Source organism: Triturus cristatus, chromosome 7 (genome assembly GCF_964204655.1).
Source record: "Triturus cristatus chromosome 7, aTriCri1.1, whole genome shotgun sequence".
NCBI lineage: Eukaryota > Metazoa > Chordata > Amphibia > Caudata > Salamandridae > Triturus > Triturus cristatus.
In genome coordinates this window covers 1,873,925,209-1,873,944,584 of record NC_140590.1, presented here as the reverse complement: position 1 = coordinate 1,873,944,584, position 19,376 = coordinate 1,873,925,209, and the positions used below count along the sequence as shown (strand labels likewise).

General features: G+C 50.2%; 1 long non-coding RNA gene and 1 pseudogene across 2 annotated transcripts in view; one reads left to right on the top strand and one right to left on the bottom strand.

Moving 5' to 3' along the window:
• Positions 1 to 3,969, bottom strand: part of LOC146813565 (uncharacterized) — a 484,226-nt gene extending 480,257 nt beyond the window's left edge. Inside the window, exon 1 of the long non-coding RNA XR_014966997.1 lies at positions 3,879 to 3,969. This is a non-coding gene — a long non-coding RNA (uncharacterized LOC146813565). The remainder of the gene's footprint in view (positions 1 to 3,878) is intronic.
• Positions 3,970 to 4,097: 128 nt separating this feature from the next.
• Positions 4,098 to 19,376, top strand: part of LOC146813564 (butyrophilin subfamily 2 member A2-like) — a 363,671-nt pseudogene continuing 348,392 nt past the window's right edge. The window contains exon 1 of the transcript XR_014966043.1: positions 4,098 to 4,186. The product of XR_014966043.1 is annotated as a butyrophilin subfamily 2 member A2-like (transcript). The remainder of the gene's footprint in view (positions 4,187 to 19,376) is intronic.

Sequence of the window (19,376 nt, the reverse complement as noted above, 5' to 3'; positions counted from 1 at the left end):
AGGAGAGAGAGATGTCCTCCAGGAAGGGGGAGCGGGAAATGTCCCTGAGGTAGGGGGTAGCAGGCAATTTCCCCGTTAAGGGAGAGGGAACAGGAGATGTGTCTGGGGAAAGGGAAACGAGAGATGTCCCTGAAGGAGGGGGTAGCGTAGATGCCCGGAGGAGGGAGGGGAACCAGGAGATGTCCCTGAGGGAGGGGGAGCAAGAGATGTCCCCCAAGGAAGGGTGGGAGATGTCCCTGAGGGGGGGGGCAGGAGATGTCCCAAAGAGAGGGGGAGCAGGAGATGTCTGGCAGGGGCGGGAGATGTCCCTGAGGGAGGGGGGAGTGGGAGATGTCTCCAAGTGAGGGGAGAGTGGGATATGCCCCCCACCCAGTGAGGGAGAAGAGGGAGATATCTCATGGGGAGGTGGGAATGGGCGGTGTCCCCGAGGACAGAGGGTGGAGTGTGAGATGTCCCCAAGGGAGGGGAGCTGGAGAAGTCCCAGAGGGAGGGGGAGCAGGATATGTCCTTTAGAGAGGGGAAAGCAGGAGATGTCCCTGCGGGAGGGGGGGTGTGAGATGTCACCCAGGGAAGGGGGAGCAGGATATGTCACCAATGCAGGCGGGGGAGTGGAAGATGTCCTCCAGGGAGGGGGAGCAGGAGATGTCCCTGAGGAGGGAGGGGAAGTGGGAGATGTCCCGAGGAGGGAATGGAGAGGTGGAGAGGTAGATGGCCCCTGGAAGGGGGGGCGGGAGATGTCTCTGAGGCAGGGGGAGCGGCAGAAGTCCCAGGGGGAGGGGGGTGGGAGATGTCCCTGAGGGAGGTGGTAGCTGGAGATGGCCCAGAGAGAGGGAGGAGTGGGAAAAGTCCCTGAGGGAGGGGAAGCGGGAGAAGTCCCAGACGGAGTGGGGGAGCAGCAGATGTCGCCAAGGGAGGTGGGGAGCGGCAAATGTTCCTGAGGTAGGGAGGAGCGAGAGATGTCCCTGAGGAGGGAGGGTGTGCGGGAGATGTTCTCCAGGAAGGGGGGAGCCGGAGATGTCCCCCAGGAAGGGGGTAGCGGGAGATGTCCCTGAGAAGGGTGGGGGAGCAGGAGATGTGTGTAGGGGAGAGGGAGATGTCCCCATGGGAGGGGCTAGCGTGAGATGTTCCCGAGGAGGGAGGGGGAGCAGGCGATGTGTCTGTGGGAGGGGAGCGAGAGATGTCCCTAAAGGAGGGGGTAGCAAGAGATGCCCGGAGGAGTGAGGAGGAGATGTGTCTGAGGGAGGGGGAGCAAGAGATGTCCCCCAAGGAGGCAGGGTGGGATATGTCCCTGAGGGAGGGGGGAGCAGGAGATGTCCCAGAGAGGAGAGGAGCAGGAGATGTCCCTGGTGGGGGCGGGAGATGTCCCTGAGGGAGGGGGGAGCAGGAGATGTCTCCAAGTGTGGGGTTGTGGGATATGTCCCCCCAGTGAGGGAGATGTCTCCAAGGGAGGTGGGAATGGGAGGTGTCCCCAGGGACAGAGAGGGGAGTGTGAGATGTCCCCAAGGGAGGGGGAGCAGGAGATGTCCCAGAGGGAGGGGAAGCAGGAGATGTTCCCAAGGGAGGGGGAGCAGGATATGTCCTTTAGAGAGGGGGAAGCAGGAGATTTCCCAGAGGGACGGGGGCGTGAGATGTCCCCCAGGGAGGGGCGAGCAGCAGACGACACCAAGGAGAGAGGGGGAGTGGAAGATGTCCTCCAGGGAGGGGGATCAGGAGATGTCCCTGTGGGGGAGGGGAGAGGGAGATGGCCCCCGTTAGGGGGGGGTGGAAGATGTCTCTGAGGCAGGGGGAGCAGGAGAAGTCCCAGGGGCAGGGGTGGGAGATGTCCCTGAGGGAGGTGGGAGCTGGAGATGTCCCAGAGAGAGGGAGGAGTTGGAGATGTCCCTGAGGGAGGGAGGAGCGGGAGTTGTCCCTGAGGGAGGGGGAGCGGGAGATGGCCCTGAGGGAGTGGGGTAATGGTAGATGTCTCCAAGGGAAGGGGAGCAACAGATTTCCCAGAGGGAGGGGGAGCAGGAGAAGTCCCAGGGGCAGGGGTGGGAGATGTCCCTGAGGGAGGTGGGAGCTGGAGATGTCCCAGAGAGAGGGAGGAGTTGGAGATGTCCTCCAGGAATGGGGGAACGGGAGATGTCCCTGTTATATCCTCTGCATAATCTTTCATTTTAGTGTTGTCTGTTTCTTTTAATGTTATTAGAATTCTCTGTAATTCTAGATTGTTCTACTGTTGGGGATTCTGGATTCTGGTCACTAGACCTGTAACTTCTGACCTCTGAGCTTCGGATTTTCATATCTCCCAATTAAATGATTTTTCTAAAAAAATACTTTCCTGGATTTCATTGGAATTCAACAGTTCCCCAGGGAGGGGGTTTCGGGAGATGACCCTGAGGAGAGAGGGGGAGCAGGAGATGAGTCTAGGGTAGGGGGAGAGGTGAGATGTCCCCATGGGAGGGGCTAGCGGGAGATGCCCCTGAGGAGAGAGGGGGAGCAGGAGATGTGTATTGGGGAGGGTGTGCGGGAGATGCCCCTGAGGGAGGTAGCAGCTGGACATGTCCCAGAGAGAGGGAGAAGTGGGAGATGTTCCTGATGGAGGGAGGCATGAGTGGGAGATGTCCCTAAGGGAGGGGGGAATGGGAGATCTCCCTGAGGACGGAGGAGGGAGCAGGAGATGTCCCCGAGGAGGGAAGGGGGAGCGGGAGATGTCCCTAAGGAGGGGAGTGCAGGAGATGCTCCAGAGGGAGGGGGGAATGGGAGATGTCCCAAGGGAGGAGGGAGCTGGAGATGTACCCGAGGAAGGGAGGGCAGATGATGTCCTTAAGGAGGGGGGGCAGGACATGTCCCAAGGGAGGGGGGGGGGGAAGATGTGCCCAAGGGAGGGGGGAGCAGGAGATGTCCTGGGGGAGGGAGAGTTGTCCCAAGGATGGATGGGTGAGCGTGAGATGTCTCGGTGCCAGGGGGAGGGGGAGACGTCCCAGAGGGACTGGGACGTGGGTGATGTCCCCGAGGGAGGTGGGAACTGGAGATGTCCCAGAGAGAGGGAGGAGTTGGAAATGTCCCTGAGGGAGGGAGGAGCGGGAGTTGTCCCTGAGGGAGGGGGAGCGGGAGATGGCCCTGAGGGAGTGGGGGAATGGTAGATGTCTCCAAGGGAGGGGGAGCAACAGATTTCCCAGAGGGAGGGGGAGCAGGAGAAGTCCCAGGGGGAGGGGGGTGGGAGATGTCCCTGAGGGAGGTGGGAGCTGGAGATGTCCCAGAGAGAGGGATGAGTGGGAAATGTCCCTGAGGGAGGGGAAGCAAGAGAAGTCCCAGAGGGAGTGGGGGAGCCGCAGATGTCCCCAAGGGAGGGGGGAGCGGCATATGTCCCCGAGGGAGGGAGGAGCGACGGATGTCCCTGAGGAGGGAGGATGTGCGGGAGATGTCCTCCAGGAAGGGTGGAGCGGGAGATGTCCCTGTTATAGCCTCTGCATAATCTTTCATTTTAGTGTAGTCTGTTTCTTTTAATGTTATTAGAATTCTCTGTAATTCTAGATTGTTCTAATGTTGGGGATTCTGGATTCTGGTCACTAGACCTGTAACTTCTGACCTCTGAGCTTCGGATTTTCATATTTCCCAATTAAATGATTTTTCTAAAAAATACTTTCCTGGACTTCATTGGAATTCAACATAATTTTTGGCAACGAGTTGATGGACATTTTTTTTGTTTTGCTTCTGGGAAGATACCTGAACTTGCTTCATTGTTTTTGATTGGCGATTTTTAATATTAATTCATATTGGCCTTCTCGACTTGTTTTAAAAAAAAAATATTCTTCACTACTACCTTGGCGACACGTCGAAGTCTGGATTTTTACTCGTTTCGTCTAGCTACAGCAAAGTAACTCAAACGGATTTACCTTGACCGTTGGAGTTTGTGTTGCTTCGATTTCTTGAGGGATTCTGTCTCGTGCCTCTCGGAGCTGATTCTGGAGCCGATGCCTGTGTTCCCTGGGATTCGTCTCCGCTCTTCCGCATTCATTATTACGTGTTCCTCCAATGCGCCACGCAAGTCACGTTGCGTACGGAGGCCATTTTGGAAATTGGTCTCTTAGCAACGTCACACTGAACAAGATGCGGACACGAAGGAGGCTCACTTTCCCGAACAGACTAACGAAACGCGGACACGAAGGAGGATCACTTTCCCGAACAGACTAATCCAACGGCGGTATTTATTTACTTATTTCCATCCTTTGAAAAAAAAAACAGTTATGGATCATCCAGCATATCAAATTTGCCCTTTGTGACATTTGGACACTATGTACTCCAACTACATAATTCATCACGGTTATTTTTACTCATCTGCATATTAATGCACACGGTGATGTGCACACCTTGTTTAACAATTTGCACACAGTGATGTGCACACTAAACAATTTGTTCTATTTTATCTCTCTGAATTAATTGACATTATTTCACTCACTCTCATTATTTTTTTTTCTCTTTTCCTCTTCTTTCTTTGTTTTATTACTAAATTGCAGTTTGACCCTCCCGCAAAATTCCTTCAAGTGAAAGGGGACCCTCCTATCCCCTGGTCCAGGTGGAAGGAGGAATTTCTTACTTACCTCAAAGCTATAGATGGTGACAGACTTTCTGCTGAGAGAAAAAAAAAAAATTCTTACATTGTTTGGGATCAGAAGGGCAACTTGTATATAGGACTCTTCCAGAAACTGATGGGGGTGGAGACAGAAATGTTTTTGAGGAGGCTTTACATAGAATAGAATTTAGATTTAAGCCTACTTTTAGCATTGCGTTAAACAGGTATACATTTTATACTAAGGCACAACAAGACAATGAAACTTTTGATGATTTTCTCACAGGTTTACGCGGATTATCTGTACATTGTAATTTTGGTCCCATGACCGATGAGATGATCCGTGATCAAATCATCGTACACATCAAAAGCAAAAAAAACCAACAACATTTATGGATTTTGGGAGATCCTGATTTAAATGAAGTCATTAAAACTTCTAAGGCACTGGAACAATCCGACAAATGGATTAAATGTTTGCATAGAGATGATAAAGGAACGAGTGATGAAGTTTGTGTGATAAAAACAGATCCACAACGGGTTAGTTCAGGTACCACATCAACACGTAATAGTGTTGAGTCTTATCAGAAGAGCCAATTTGGTCAGATGTTTGTCAGAAGACCTGAAAGTAGTTTTTGTTGTTTTAGATGTGGAAGCCCAAATCACGGTGCCTCCTTTCCCAAATGCCCTGCCCTTAACAGAGAATGCAACAAGTGTGGAAGATGTGGGCATTTTGCTTCGTTCTGTAAGGATTCTAGAAGCCGTGAGAATAGTAGTGTTAAAAATAAAGTCTCCAGTGTCAATATAGAAACTAGTGAAAGTAATAATGAAGGATATGTTGGGGGAATGTTGTTATCCATAGGAGATGAAAATGTAAATACAGATACAAATGAAGAGAGCCTCTAGAATGTGTAGTGCATGTGCAGGATGTGGAATTGGAGCTTATGGCGGATTCTGGTTCCCCTTGGACCATTATCACCAGAGAAATATTCTTAGATCGTTTTAAAGGAAAGTTTTAATTTGAGGATCTTAAAAAATCAGAGATTGTAGCTAAAGCTTTTGATGGATCTGTTATTGAAATGGATGGTTTTGTTGAAGCGGTAATTGAATTCAAAGGACGCACAGCTTTTATTAAAATGTATGTTGCCGTGAAGGGGGTGAATGTGCTAGGCTGGAGGGATGAATGCTCTCTTGGCATTATGCTCAATCCCAGGAGCAGTGATCCTGTTCTGTTAGTGTCTCAAGTGAGTGAAAGTGTAGATTTTAGAAATGAAATTTACACCATTGTTTTCCTAGGGTATTCTCTGATAAATTAGGAAAACTTAACACATATTCACACAAGATTAGAGTCAAAGAAGGAGCATCTCCAGTTAAACAAAAACTTAGGTCTGTACCAATATGTGTGAGAGAAGATCTTAAAAAACTTTTGCAAGCACTCATTGATGATGATATAATAGAGGAAGTGGAATCCTCTGAATGGGTTTCTCCCATTGTTCTTGCCAGAAAATCAGATAAAAGTTTGAGGTTGTGTGTAGATTTGAGAGCGCTAAATGCTAACCTGATTGTGGACTGCCACCCTTTGCCCAATATAAATGAAGTAGTTTCCATGCTTGAGGGGGCTAAGATATTTTCTACATTTGATTTGCGGTCAGCTGATCATCAGATTGTTCTCACTGAAGATTCAAAGAGTTGTACCGCTTTTCCAACACCCCAAGGGTTATTTCAATAAAAAAGAATGCCATTTGGTTTGGCCTCTGCGGCATCTGTTTTTCAGAGAGCTATGCACCATATTTTTAAAGATGTGGAAAGTTTTGTGAGGTGCTTACAGGATGATATTCTTGTGTTCTCCCTTAACTCTCAAAAACATACTGAACACATAAAGGAAGTTTGTAAACGCTTCAAGCAGAATGGGTTAACCTTAAAACAAGAGAAATGTAAAATGTTTCGTGAGAGTGTGGATTATTTAGGACATACTCTAACTGGTAACGGAGTAATTACAAAAAAATCTTTGGTGGAAGCAATTGTAAAGGCACCGGCCCCTGATAACAAAGAGAAACCTTTATCCTTTGCAGGACTCTGTGAATACTACAGCAAGTTTATAAAAGACTTTGCTACCAAAATGGAGCCCTTGAGAGAGCTTACGAGGCAGGGTGTGGAATTTTGTTGGACATCTAGACGAGAAAAAGCTTTTCAATTGATCAAAAATGAAATTGTTGAGGCTCCAACTTTAAAACCATTTTGTGTAAATAAGACTTGTATTGTCACAGTGGATGCTAGCATGTATGGGTTGGGAGGAGTTCTTTCACAAAAAGCTGCCAGGGATGAGTGGTGTGTAGCGTTTGCCTCTCGCACTCTTAACGAAACAGAAAGGAGATATTCTGTGATTGAGAAAGAGTTATTAGGATGTGCGTGGGGTATTGAGCACTTTCGGAATTTCATCTGGGGTAACAGGTTTACACTCAGGACTGATCACAAACCACTTGTGTCTATCTTATCTCCTGGTGGTGGGTGGAATGCCACTGCAAGGATTAGTAGATTTATGTCCAGGTTACAGGAGTACAATTTTTATGTGGAATATGTCCCTGGGAGGCATAATGCTACGGCAGACTGTCTTTCTCGACTTCCTAGCTCTCAAATGAGTGAAAAAACAAATTCTAATGATTTTGAGATTATTTCCACCATTTCTGATTTTGTTTCACAAGAATTTTCTGCTATTTCAGAAAGTCTGTGGAATCAAAGTGTAATTTCTGACAAAACTTGGAACCTTCTTAAGAGTTTCATTCTTACAGGATGGCCCAATAGTGGAAGTGTCCCTCCTGAACTTCTGTCATTTTTGCAAGTTTCTTCTGAACTTACGGTAGAGAATGATCTAATTTTCAAAAACAGGAAATGTGTTCCTCCCGAGTCAATGCGAGATGTTATCCTTAAACTTGCACATGAGGGGCATCCCGGGATGTCGTCCATGAAGAGGTTGATAAGATCTAGTTTTTGGTGGCCAGGTTTGGACAAAACTGTGGATAGAACTGTAAGGGAATGTTTCCAATGTGTCAATAGTGATAAAATCATGTGAACTTTTCCTGCTCCCCTTAAACCAGTACCATGGCCAGATTCTCCATGGCAGAAGATTGCGTTTGACATATCTGGACCATTCAATTCTCTGCCTCAAGACTCCCGCTTTGCTTTGGTAATCGTTGATTATCATTCGAAGTGGCCAGAGGTTAAATTTGTTCATCATGCTACCACTCCAACCATCATTGATTTTTTTAGAGAATTTTTTTCTAGCGAAGGTGTACCAGAAGTTCTTGTAACCGACAATGGTGTGCAACTCAAATCTCATGAGATGCAAAACTTTTTAGCATTGCATAACATTAAGCACAAAACTACAGCCCTCCATGAACCTCAGGGTAATGGTCAGGTTGAAAGGTTCAACCGAGTGCTTAAAGATGGTGTTGAAATGGCTAAGAATTCAGGTAGAGAATGGAAAATTGCTCTGAGGGAAAAATTGTGGGCGTATCGCATAACTCCACATACTACAACTAATTTGAGTCCTTTCCGTTTACTTAGGGGTAGAGAACCAGTTTCTAAGCTGTGTCCTTGGTGGATAAAAAACAAAATGTCAAAAGAATTTGTTTATGATGATTTGGAGGAAGTAAAGTTCAAAGTTCAACAAAAACAGGAAAGAATGAAGGAATCTTATGATAGGAAGATGAATGTGAAAATGCCTTCATTTGTGATTGGTGATTGGGTCAAAGTAAGAAAACCCGGATTCAATATTAAAGGGTCTGCCAAGTTCGGACCTCCTATTAGAGTTATTAAAGTACATTTTAACACTGTTATGACACAGGATGGGAGAATTTGGAATGTTAGACGGGTTGCTAAATGCCGCTTGCCTCCTGTTCCTTTTTTTCTAAATACCACCTTTTTAAGGAACCTGACTCCATTTCTTCAAGAATAAAAACTGACCGTCGGAAGACCAAGCCTCCCAGCAGAATGAAGGACTATGGTTAATTGTTAAGGGAGATGTCCCTGTTATATCCTCTGCATAATCTTTCATTTTAGTGTTGTCTGTTTCTTTTAATGTTATTAGAATTCTCTGTAATTCTAGATTGTTCTAATGTTGGGGATTCTGGATTCTGGTCACTAGACCTGTAACTTCTGACCTATGAGCTTCGGATTTTCATATCTCCCAATTAAATGATTTTTCTAAAAAATACTTTCCTGGATTTCATTGGAATTCAACAGTCCCCCCAGGGAGGGGGTTTCGGGAGATGACCCTGAGAAGGGAGGGGGAGCAGGAGATGTGTCTAGGGTAGGGAGAGAGGGAGATGTCCCCATGGGAGGGGCTAGCGGGAGATGTCCCTGAGGAGAGAGGGGGAGCAGGAGATGTGTCTGGGGGAGGGGGAGTGGGAGATGTCCCCATAGGAGGGGGTAGCTGGAGATGTACCTCAGGAGGGAGGGGAAGTAGTCAATGTCTCCCAGGAAGTGAGGAGCGGGAGACGTTCTCAAGCGAAGGGTCTGCGGGAGATACCCCTGAGGGAGGTAGCAGCTGGACATGTCCCAGAGAGAGAGGGAGATGTCCCCATGGGAGGGGCTAGCGGGAGATGTCCCTGAGGAGAGAGGGGGAGCAGGAGATGTGTCTGGGGGAGGGGGAGAGGGAGATGTCCCCATAGGAGGGGGTAGCTGGAGATGTACCTCAGGAGGGAGGGGAAGCAGTCAATGTCTCCCAGGAAGTGAGGAGCGGGAGACGTTCTCAAGCGAAGGGTGTGCGGGAGATGCCCCTGAGGGAGGTAGCAGCTGGACATGTCCCAGAGAGAGGGAGAAGTGGGAGATGTCCCTGATGGAGGGAGGCATGAGTGGGAGATGTCCCTAAGGGAGGGGGGACTGGGAGATCTCCCTGAGGACGGAGGAGGGAGCAGGAGATGTCCCCGAGGAGGGAAGGGGGAGCGGGAGATGTCCCTAAGGAGGGAAGTGCAGGAGATGTTCCAGAGGGAGGGGGGAATGGGAGAAGTCCCAAGGGAGGAGGGAGCTGGAGATGTACCCGAGGAAGGGAGGGCAGATGATGTCCTTAAGGAGGGGGGTGCAGGAGATGACCCAAGGGAGAGGGAGATGTGCCCAAGGGAGGGGGGAGCAGAAGATGTCCTGAGAGAGGGGGAGGGAGAGTTGTCCCAAGGATGGATGGGTGAGCGTGAGATGTCCCGGTGCCAGGGGGAGGGTGGGTGATGTCCCCGAGGGAGGTGGGAACTGGAGATGTCCCAGAGAGAGGGAGGAGTTGGAGATGTCCCTGAGGGAGGGAGGAGCGGGAGTTGTCCCTGAGGGTGGGGGAGCGGGAGATGGCCCTAAGGGAGTGGGGGAATGGTAGATGTCTCCAAGGGAGGGGGAGCAACAGATTTCCCAGAGGGAGGGGGAGCGGGAGATGTCCCCAGGAAGGGAGGAGCGGGAGATGTCCAAGAGGGATGTGGGAGCAGGAGATGTCCTCAAGTGAATGGTGTGTGGGAGATGTCCCTGAGGGAGGGGGAGCAGGAGATATCAGCAAGGGAGGGGGGAGCGGGAGATATCCTTGAGAGAGGGGGGAGCGGGAGATGTCCCTGAGAGAGGGGGAGCGGGAGATGTCCCCGGGGAGGGGGAGCAGAGATGTCCCCAAAGAGGGAGGGTGGAGAGGGAGATGTCCCTGAGGGAGGGGGGGCAGGAGATGTCCCCGGAGAGGGGGAGGAGAGATGTCCCCAAAGAGGGAGTGTGGAGAGGGAGATGTCCCCGAGGGAGGGGGGAAGGGGAGATGTCCCCAGGGTTGGGGGAGCCGGGGATGTGTTTGAGGGAGGGAGGGATGGAGGCGGGAGATGTCCCCGAGGACCTCAGTCTGTGAATAAAATGCACCACGAAGCTGAATTATTCATTGAACTCACTGTGTTGTCTCTTTATTTCTGCCTCACGTGCATTCTACAAGTGGAAGCTGCAGCCCCAGCCCCTCATAACAGGCTGCACCTCTTACTTCAGCTTCAGCGAGACCCCGACCTGATCTTGGCATGGAGGGGTGGGACCGTGGGAAGGGTGGGAGGCTCTTTAGCGCAGAGTGGGTGGGTGGTGGGCAGTGTGGGGAACTCACATGGGGGGTGTTAGAAATGGGCTTTCTGGCTAGCTAAGGGGCATGCGCCAAAGCCAGGCAGAAACAACCACTCTAGTCAGGGCAAGGAAGTTACACGCCAAAGATAACCCCTGCTCACCCCCTTGGTAGCTTGGCACGAGCAGTCAGGCTTATCCCGGAGGCAATGTGTAAAGCGTTTGCGCACGCACCCAGCAACAACATCCCAGGTCCACCACAAAAGAAACCCCACACAAGGTTATATATAAAAATAGCCTTTGTATTATCATAACAACTTAGAATAGTACGCACATATTATACACTGTGCCACCTGGCACTGGGCAATATTTACAAGGGATTATTTACACCTGACAGGGCCCACTGGACCACTGTCAGTACCATCACAAAGTGAACTTAGTAAATGTAGAATTTTGCATAAACCTAGAACACAACCAGTAACTACTGGTAATCACTGTACTTAGCATCAGCCTGTAACATAAACCACATTATTGCACAGTATCACATTAGTCGCCAAACGCATTGTACGCCAACCTCATCAGCATAAACACATTATGCACTTCTCTCACAAGTCTAAACACATTAGACCCTAACCTCCTAAGCATAACTACCTCAGGGAATAATTCTCACTAGCATAAACCATCATATGCGAACCAACCTCATAATCATGAATCACATTTAGAGGCATCAACACAGGGTGCGTAAAACATACTACACACATTACATTTCTAAGCACCAAAATCACATTAGGGCCTGGCGCCCTACAAACCTAACAATCCCAACAACCCCCCTGGCCAACTGGCCATCTCAAAAAGGGGCTCAAATGCCCCATGTCCCCAAAGTCAAGGCGCGCTGCCAAGGCAGCGAAGGTCAAGGTGCGCACTTCAGCGCAGACCTAACCGTTACAGCTGCCCACTACTTGCTGGGCAGCTGGGAATATTAGAATGAGGGCCTAAACGGTGCAGCTGGCACTAATTGCTGCGCAGCTGTAAATACTCAAATGCGGACTGGGCTTTCAGTAGCCCTTAAAACAAATTTACCAAACGTTGGAGCCACTTAGGCTCTAAAAAGGATGGGGGCAAATGTGGGAAAGAATGCGGGCTCCTCTGGCCCCTTTTAAGGTAGATATGCCCCCAGCGTTGGAGCCATCTGGCTCTGAAAAGAAGCATGTCCCCTTCGTAGGAGCCACACGGGGCTCTGAAAACAATTAGCCAAACGTTGGAGCCACGTAGGCTCAGGAAGCAACTGTGCCCCCTTGGAGCGCACTGGCTCCGTAAATGAATATCTCCCCCAAGCGTTGGAGCGGCCTGCTAGGGCGGGCCCGCTCTGGCGACACAGCATACCCCCACAAAGGAACTGGAGGGCATGGGCCCCTCTGGGCCCTCTCTCGATCGCTGCGTCCGTCATAGGGGGCGGCCCGCTATCTCTCGGGGCTGCCCAGACTGCCTCGGTGCCTCGCGGGCACCACAACAAAGAATAGAGGACGGCCTAAGGGCCCCACTCACCGGCTCTCTTCTTCACCCGGTCCCTCTTCTGGGATCGGGACTTCTCCGGACACAGAAGGAGGCAGGCGGGTCTTTCTCTTGCTCATGAGAGCCTCGCCGATGATCCGGCTGCACCATTCTTCACCCAGGCCCCCTCCTGGGACCCGGGACTCCTCAGGGGTGTTTCTCGTCGCTGGCTGGCACCCGTGGGGCTCTCCCTCACTCACAGGAGCCCCGCACGGGCAGGCGCCGTCAGCCATTACTTCCTGCTTTGGTCCCGCCCGGGGTCAGGCGGAGTCTGCCTGGCTTCCGGGTCAGGAATGCCGATCGGGCCGCGGCGGTGCTCTTCAAAAGGCGGAGAACGCGGGGTGGGCACCCGCAGTCAATAATAATCATAACGCGGGGTGGGGACCCGCAAAGGCTCACAAAGAATGCGGGGTGGGCACCCGCATTAGAGACAACCACGAAAACGGCAATGAGGGGTAGGCTCCCTCCCAATTAAAAGTATAAAGCGGGGTGGGCACCCGCTTCGGCCGGCATCACGAGGGAATCCCTACGATGGGGATTCCCTCTTAAAGGGGCTGCAGCTCGGTGCTGCGCAGCCCCTAGGCTCTCTCTCTCCTGGGGAAAATCAAGAAATAAAGCAAAGCGCTCACAGGGCGCTAGGGCAGCCTAAAATCCATAAGGCTAGTAAAAATGAAGCAAAAAGGTCCAAGAAGTCCTCCAGGTATCCAGGGGCTGGGCAGAGCCCAGGGAGGCAAGCCTTCACCTGGGCCCCAGCAGCAACACGCCCCTGGTAGTTTCAAGCCAAGAACAAGAACATTTACTTGGGGTCACAGCCCCTTATTTATACAGCTAAATCCTTTGTTGTACAACTGTAGGGCAAGGGGAGAACCAGATACAACTGGTTCAGGAGCACTTGAGCACTTTGTTTTGCTCAGCCCCTCTCTTCTATTCACAGGACAGGCCAGGGACATCAGACGCACCACGGGGGGTCGAGCCAGCATTGTGGCGGGAAGGCAGAGCCCTATTCAGGTCCCAGGTGCAACTCCTCCCTCCCATCTACATGCAGATCTCTCCATTCACCACCGGGCTGACTCACCCTGGCTCCTGGAATTCCCCAACCCTGTCATTCAAACTCCAGACAGGCAATTCACAACATTCAGCACACAGACATGCCAACCTCTAGAAGTGGTACTTCTCCTATAGTTATAATAAATCCGCGCACATCATTGCGCAGCATTTATTCTTGCGAGTTCGCGCATACTAAACTTGACCCTGCACTCCTCTCACATCAGGAACTACCATGGACACACATATCCCCCATACATTCCTATGGGAGGGCAGGCCTATCTCACCACATGCACTCAGAGAGCACATGCACTTTACACTGGGCCGCAGTGGTAAAGTGCGCAGAGGCCAAAAATCACTACCAATATGTCAGAGCTTAATGCAAAAAGTTCAGCGGTGAACCTGCCAGAAGAGCCAAGTCCAACAGGGGGGCATCCTGGATGGTTTGGGGTGCAGCTCGGCTTAGTCATGTGATCTGGGACTTGGAAACGTAACCCTTACCTTTCTGCGGGGAGCTGTGACGTCCTGACATGAGGGGGGTGAATGGGGTGGGGGGGGGGGGGGTGATGGAAAACCAGCACAGAGGGGTCAGAATACAAATAAATGTGATGGGTGTGTGTGTGTGCATGCGGGCATGTGTGTGGCTAGCGCCAAGAGGCCACGGATGCTCTTGTGCGTTTCACCAATAATACAGGCTCAACAAAAGCCCAAGTATTAGGTCTTGCTGATATTTTGCTTAGCGCTGTGTTGCTGCGCCTCACCTTCTTAGCGCTCTGTTGCTGCGCCTCACCTTCTTAGCGCTGTGTTGCTGCGCCTCACCTTCTTAGCGCTGTGCTGCTGAGCCTCACCTTCTTAGCGCTGTGTTGCTGCGCCTCACCTTCTTAACGCTGTGTTGCTGCGCTTCACCTTCTTAGCGCTGTGTTGCTGCGCCTCACTTTCTTAGCGCTGTGTTGCTGCGCCTCACCTTCTTAGCGCTCTGTTGCTGCGCCTCACCTTCTTAGCGCTGTGTTGCTGCGCCTCACCTTCTTAACGCTGTGTTGCTGCGCTTCACCTTCTTAGCGCTGTGTTGCTGCGCCTCACTTTCTTAGCGCTGTGTTGCTGCGCCTCACCTTCTTAGCGCTCTGTTGCTGCGCCTCACCTTCTTAGCGCTGTGTTGCTGCGCCTCACCTTCTTAGCGCTGTGTTGCTGCGCCTCACCTTCTTAGCGCTGTGTTGCTGCGCCTCACCTTCTTAGCGCTGTGTTGCTGAGCCTCACCTTCATAGCGCTGTACTCTGTTGCAGATAGGTTTGTGATCTTTGTCACATGTGGCCAGATTCTAGCCTTGTCATTGGTGGCCTCATGTCCGTGAGACAGTGACGTCTGCTGCCCTCTCCTTACAGTCACAGGTGAATAAAGTAAACTTCACACTGAGCTGCGCCTCCTGCTGGCACCGCCAGGTAGAGTCAAAGGACAGACCCACATGGGGACAGACGGACCAGACTTTTCATCTCACCCTGAGGCCTTTCTACCATCACCAGCCCATGGGGACCGTGAAATGAAATGATATACCAGCATTTGTAAAGCACACAGCTACCTGCGAGAGGTGTCCCGTCGCTGGGGTCCATCGGGAAGATTAAGTGAGCTATTGCCCAGAGTCACATGGTGCTGGGCTAACCTGCCGCTGGTGTCTGGGATCAAACCTTGAACCCTGTGGTCCGGAGTCAGACATCCTAGCCACTGCACCACACCTCTTCCAGACTTGTAAAGCCAAGCTCTGGTGCCAATCTTAGACATAGAAGAAGGACTATCACAGGGCAGTGTCTGTGGTCTGTAGGTACAAGGAAAGGACACAGTGCCCTGGCAGGATACAGTAACACAGACCACACAAAGCTTCACATCACAAACACCGCCCACAACCTCCTGTTATATACACACAAATACGAACCTGCAAGGCAATGTGCAATCCAGACACTGCACACAGCATGTAAACATCACAGCAAGTGAACTTTGTACCTACATAACACCCAGTATACCAGATAAATCCATGCCATCAGTGATACCGTGTGTCACCCCTGTCTTTACTTTAACAATATAAAGCATTCTGGGAGTTGTAGTCTTGTCCATTACAGCTGAACCATCAGGACTATCGCACCTGAAACCAGTGGTTTGTGAAAGGAAAACCATTGAGCTGGTCCTCCGTGGCCGGCACAAGTTAAGGGTCCTGGTACAAGTACTGCAGCTGTCCCTGGAGATACAGAGCCCAGATACTGCTGCGAGCTCGCGGAACAGCCAAGGGGCTCCTTTTAATGCTAAGAACTTGATGGGTCAGCGGGAGCTTAGGGGCAACACTTACTCCTGCACGTGCGGGTGAGGTGTGAACATCTCATTCAAGGAGCACGCGTGTCACTCACATGAATCATGACTGGACATTTGCACAAGCTCAGGACGTTGCACCACCTTCTATGGCTCCTCTCGCAGAGTCAGACTTTGCCCTCACACCTGCAGAGTGCAGCGGCTCACAGCGGTGACTGGCCACTGTGCCCAGTTCTTCTCGGAGTGTCCAACACTGGTCTCCAGCGCTTTGTTGAAGAGGCCACACGGGTGGTAATTTGGATTCAGGATGAGCCGTTTATTAGGTCTCGCTGAGCCCAGCGCATGCGCCTGGTCGGAGAGACATTTTGGAGGTGAGTTTTCAAAGTGCTGCTGGCTGGCCTAGCACTTGCGTTCACGCGAGCGTGCACACGCGAACCACCACCCTTCAGCAGCACTTTGAAAACTCGTGCTTTAGCGCGTCATCGCGATCACTTTCGCTTTCAGAGCGATCACGATGACTTTCACTTTTACGGCCGCGCGGCGTTACTTTTACTGCCGTGCGGCCAATGCTTATTAGGTCTCTGGTCGATTTGTATTATTTTAAAATCGTGTGCCTGGCAGTGACCACCGCTTGCCACTGAAAAGCTGCTTCGTAATTAGCGCACATTGCCACTTCATTTTATGATTTTCCCCGATCCGTCGTGACAGACTTCCTCCGACTACATTACAGGCGGAGCTGCAAGTGGGTCAGCCTGTGGTGTTATTTGAAACATCTTGTACCAATGCTGGTAAGTGTACGTGATAAAATGCAAAACAGTGACGTGCCATGCCCAGGATCACACACTATGGCCAAGTGGAAGTGCTGGGACCAGAATGCAACCCTCTTTGTTCCATAGTCGGCAATTCACCTAAAAATCTATTCCCTACGCCATTCAAAATGTCTGCAAGACTTTGTAAATACTGGTCAACAACACCAGCTATGGAACCTATGGCGAAAGAGTTATTTTGAGATAAGGAAACCTATTTTTAAATACGCAACTTTGTTAGAAGCAATGTTAGCGAGATACAATATTCCCTTTTAAACTAAACACGAACACACTAAATTACTGTTCCAAAACGCAGGGTTCAAATATCTCGGAAAAAGTGTCAATAAAACCGAAAATACTGCAACAACCGAACAGCTGCTGCATAATCATAAAACATTTCCCCCTTCATTTTTGGGCGTTCCCGATCCTTCGTGATCAGACTTCCTCCAACTGCATTACACGCATGCCTGCAAATGGGTCAGCCGGACGCTCGAGGCAGGCAGACAAACAAGGTTTGGTTTTAGTGACACCGTCCCAACCCTACTGGCCTTGGGAGAGGCGCCTGTATGGTCAACATTGTATTGGTACCTTTCATTGTGTCCACCGAGGCATTACAATAAATGTTGCATAGCTCATTTGTTTTGGGTTTCTTTAGTAAAACACGTGCAGCGTTAAGGGGTTTTGTTACCCACCTAATATTTGTACAGTCGCGCTGACGCCGCACCCACTCTGAATACAGTTACCAGGCGGACCCCACTCTCTAAACCTGAGCTTTAAACAGACAGCAGGGGACATTTTTAGGTCTCGTCTGAGACAGCGCTTTAGCGCTGCTCTGGCGAGACTTATAGTAACCGAGTTTTGGAAGTGCAAACAGTGGCTTTTCAGGCCTCCAAATACAGTGCATGTGCCCTGGGCGCGCGCACCATTTGGCAGCCTGAAAAGCACTGCCTGATCACTTCGCAGCCCCTTTGATGTCCTCAGTGAGCCGCGGCCACTGAGGACATCAAAGCGGCCGCGAAAGTGATCACCATTTGCCACCCCCTCCCTTATCCCACTTCCTGCTTGTTGGGAAAGATCTTTTCTATAGCGTTGAGATCCATTTATATGTAAACGGCTATTAAAATGTATATATTACCATACAGTAATGCAACAGAACGTGCCATATAATCTGCCTTTGATCACAGGGGCTGCATAAATTGCTTTTCTTCACCGTATCATTTACCTCGTATTTCCCGCATGATTCGGCAAATCATTCTATCACATACTTTGGTTTTCCTTTTTTGTGTAAAATGGGAAGAACCTCGCTAAACCCATCTCGATCCTTAAACAGCATTAAGATGTTCCCTCCCTGGCACGCCTGGCTCTAGAACACGGTGTCTGTGCCCATCCCCACTTTATTTCTGCCATTACTTACTCCTTCCGCGGCCTCACCTCTCGCCGCCCGTTATTTCCTCCTGTGACTCTGTCGGGTTCTTTTCTCAATATCAGTGACCCTGAGCACGTGCGTGTCATAAAGATAGCGACCTCCAGCTCTTCACACCTACTTTTTCCGCACCTCTCCGGGGCTCACGCGTCTCTGATAACAATGGAGCTAACACCGAGCGTTTTAAGAGAGCTAGCCTTTCACACCCAACCCTATCATTTACAAAGGAGCACAGTGAGCCGTAGAAAAGGAAATAATTCAGTACTGCTCCGTTGAAACAATGCATCGTCATTAAGTGAGATTAATCCAACCTCCTTTCCTCCGAGTCTATCCCAACAGCCCTAGACAATGCGTTCCATGCGTTTTATTGCTATCCAGCCGTTTACCCTCATTTTAATGTTTATTTACATGTTCATATAAGCCGCATTCCTCGGGTACTTTGCAAAAAAATACAAGTAAATAGTTACATGCAAAAATCTTTATAGCTGCACAATGCGTGTCTGCAGGCCATACAGGAACTTTGCACCAAAAAACAGGCTTTCACAGATTGAATGGGGCACCATTCACAAAGAAATAAGCCATATGGGTAAACATCAAGGATTTGGGGCTGCAATGAAAACTATCTAACTATTCACGTTTGTTCTATATATAATTCACTTTACTTGACACTCGTCATGTGTCACACTCAAGCTATGGTATTTATGTCATCTGCACCCAGTAGTATAGCGCACGTTCTGCTCTTGGTATGACCTTGTAGTGCCTCCCTGGGAGTAAGGACCCGTTACCATTGAGGGGTTCCCATCGCAGGACGCACTGTGCTCTTGGGCTGTGTTTGAGCTCTGGGGCCACATGGTGCTGAGCTGGTTCAGTGCAGAGCCCAGCGCCTGTTTTTTTGCATCTAAGGCATATAATATTCATCACTATGACCTGGAATTTCTCCGAGTTAAAGAATGAACTTTAGAGAGAACAAGAGGCATTATCTACTCACTGTTTCTGACTTTCATAAGCAGACTGGAAGAAACCTCTGCCTGCCCACGCCAGCAACTTTACTATCCAGCAAAAATCAATTCAAAACCTGCTATCGAGGGAGCATATTTTCCGAGCTGTGATTACAAATACAGGTTTAAACTCCCCTGCCCCAACCACCTCAATATGCATCTCTGAGGCTCTTTTTATGGAGCGGTGTTTGATTATGTTTGTTTACTTTATCACTAGTTACCACGAAGAACAGCAGATGATAGGGTTGTTTGTTGACGGGGTGTCTGCTCTTTTGAGAGCCACAGGTCGCTCCTTTGAGTAATGCCCATAGCTGCCACTTCAAGGAAACACTATATGTGACTATATGCTACTACATTACCCAATCGGAGAAGGACACATTTCATTTGCACACTGCTGCACGCCTCACACTGCTACACGAAACACTGCTGCATGCCACACACTGCTGCACGCCACACACTGCTGGATGCCACACACTGCTGCACGCCTCACACTGCTGCACGCCGCACACTGCTGCACGCCTCACACTGCTGCACGCCTCACACTGCTGCACGCTGCACACTGCTGCACTCCACACGCTGCTTTTATGCGAGTTTATGCTACTGACATTGTAAATGACAATGCCTTTTATTTGTTTTAAAACCAAAACATAAATAAAAGG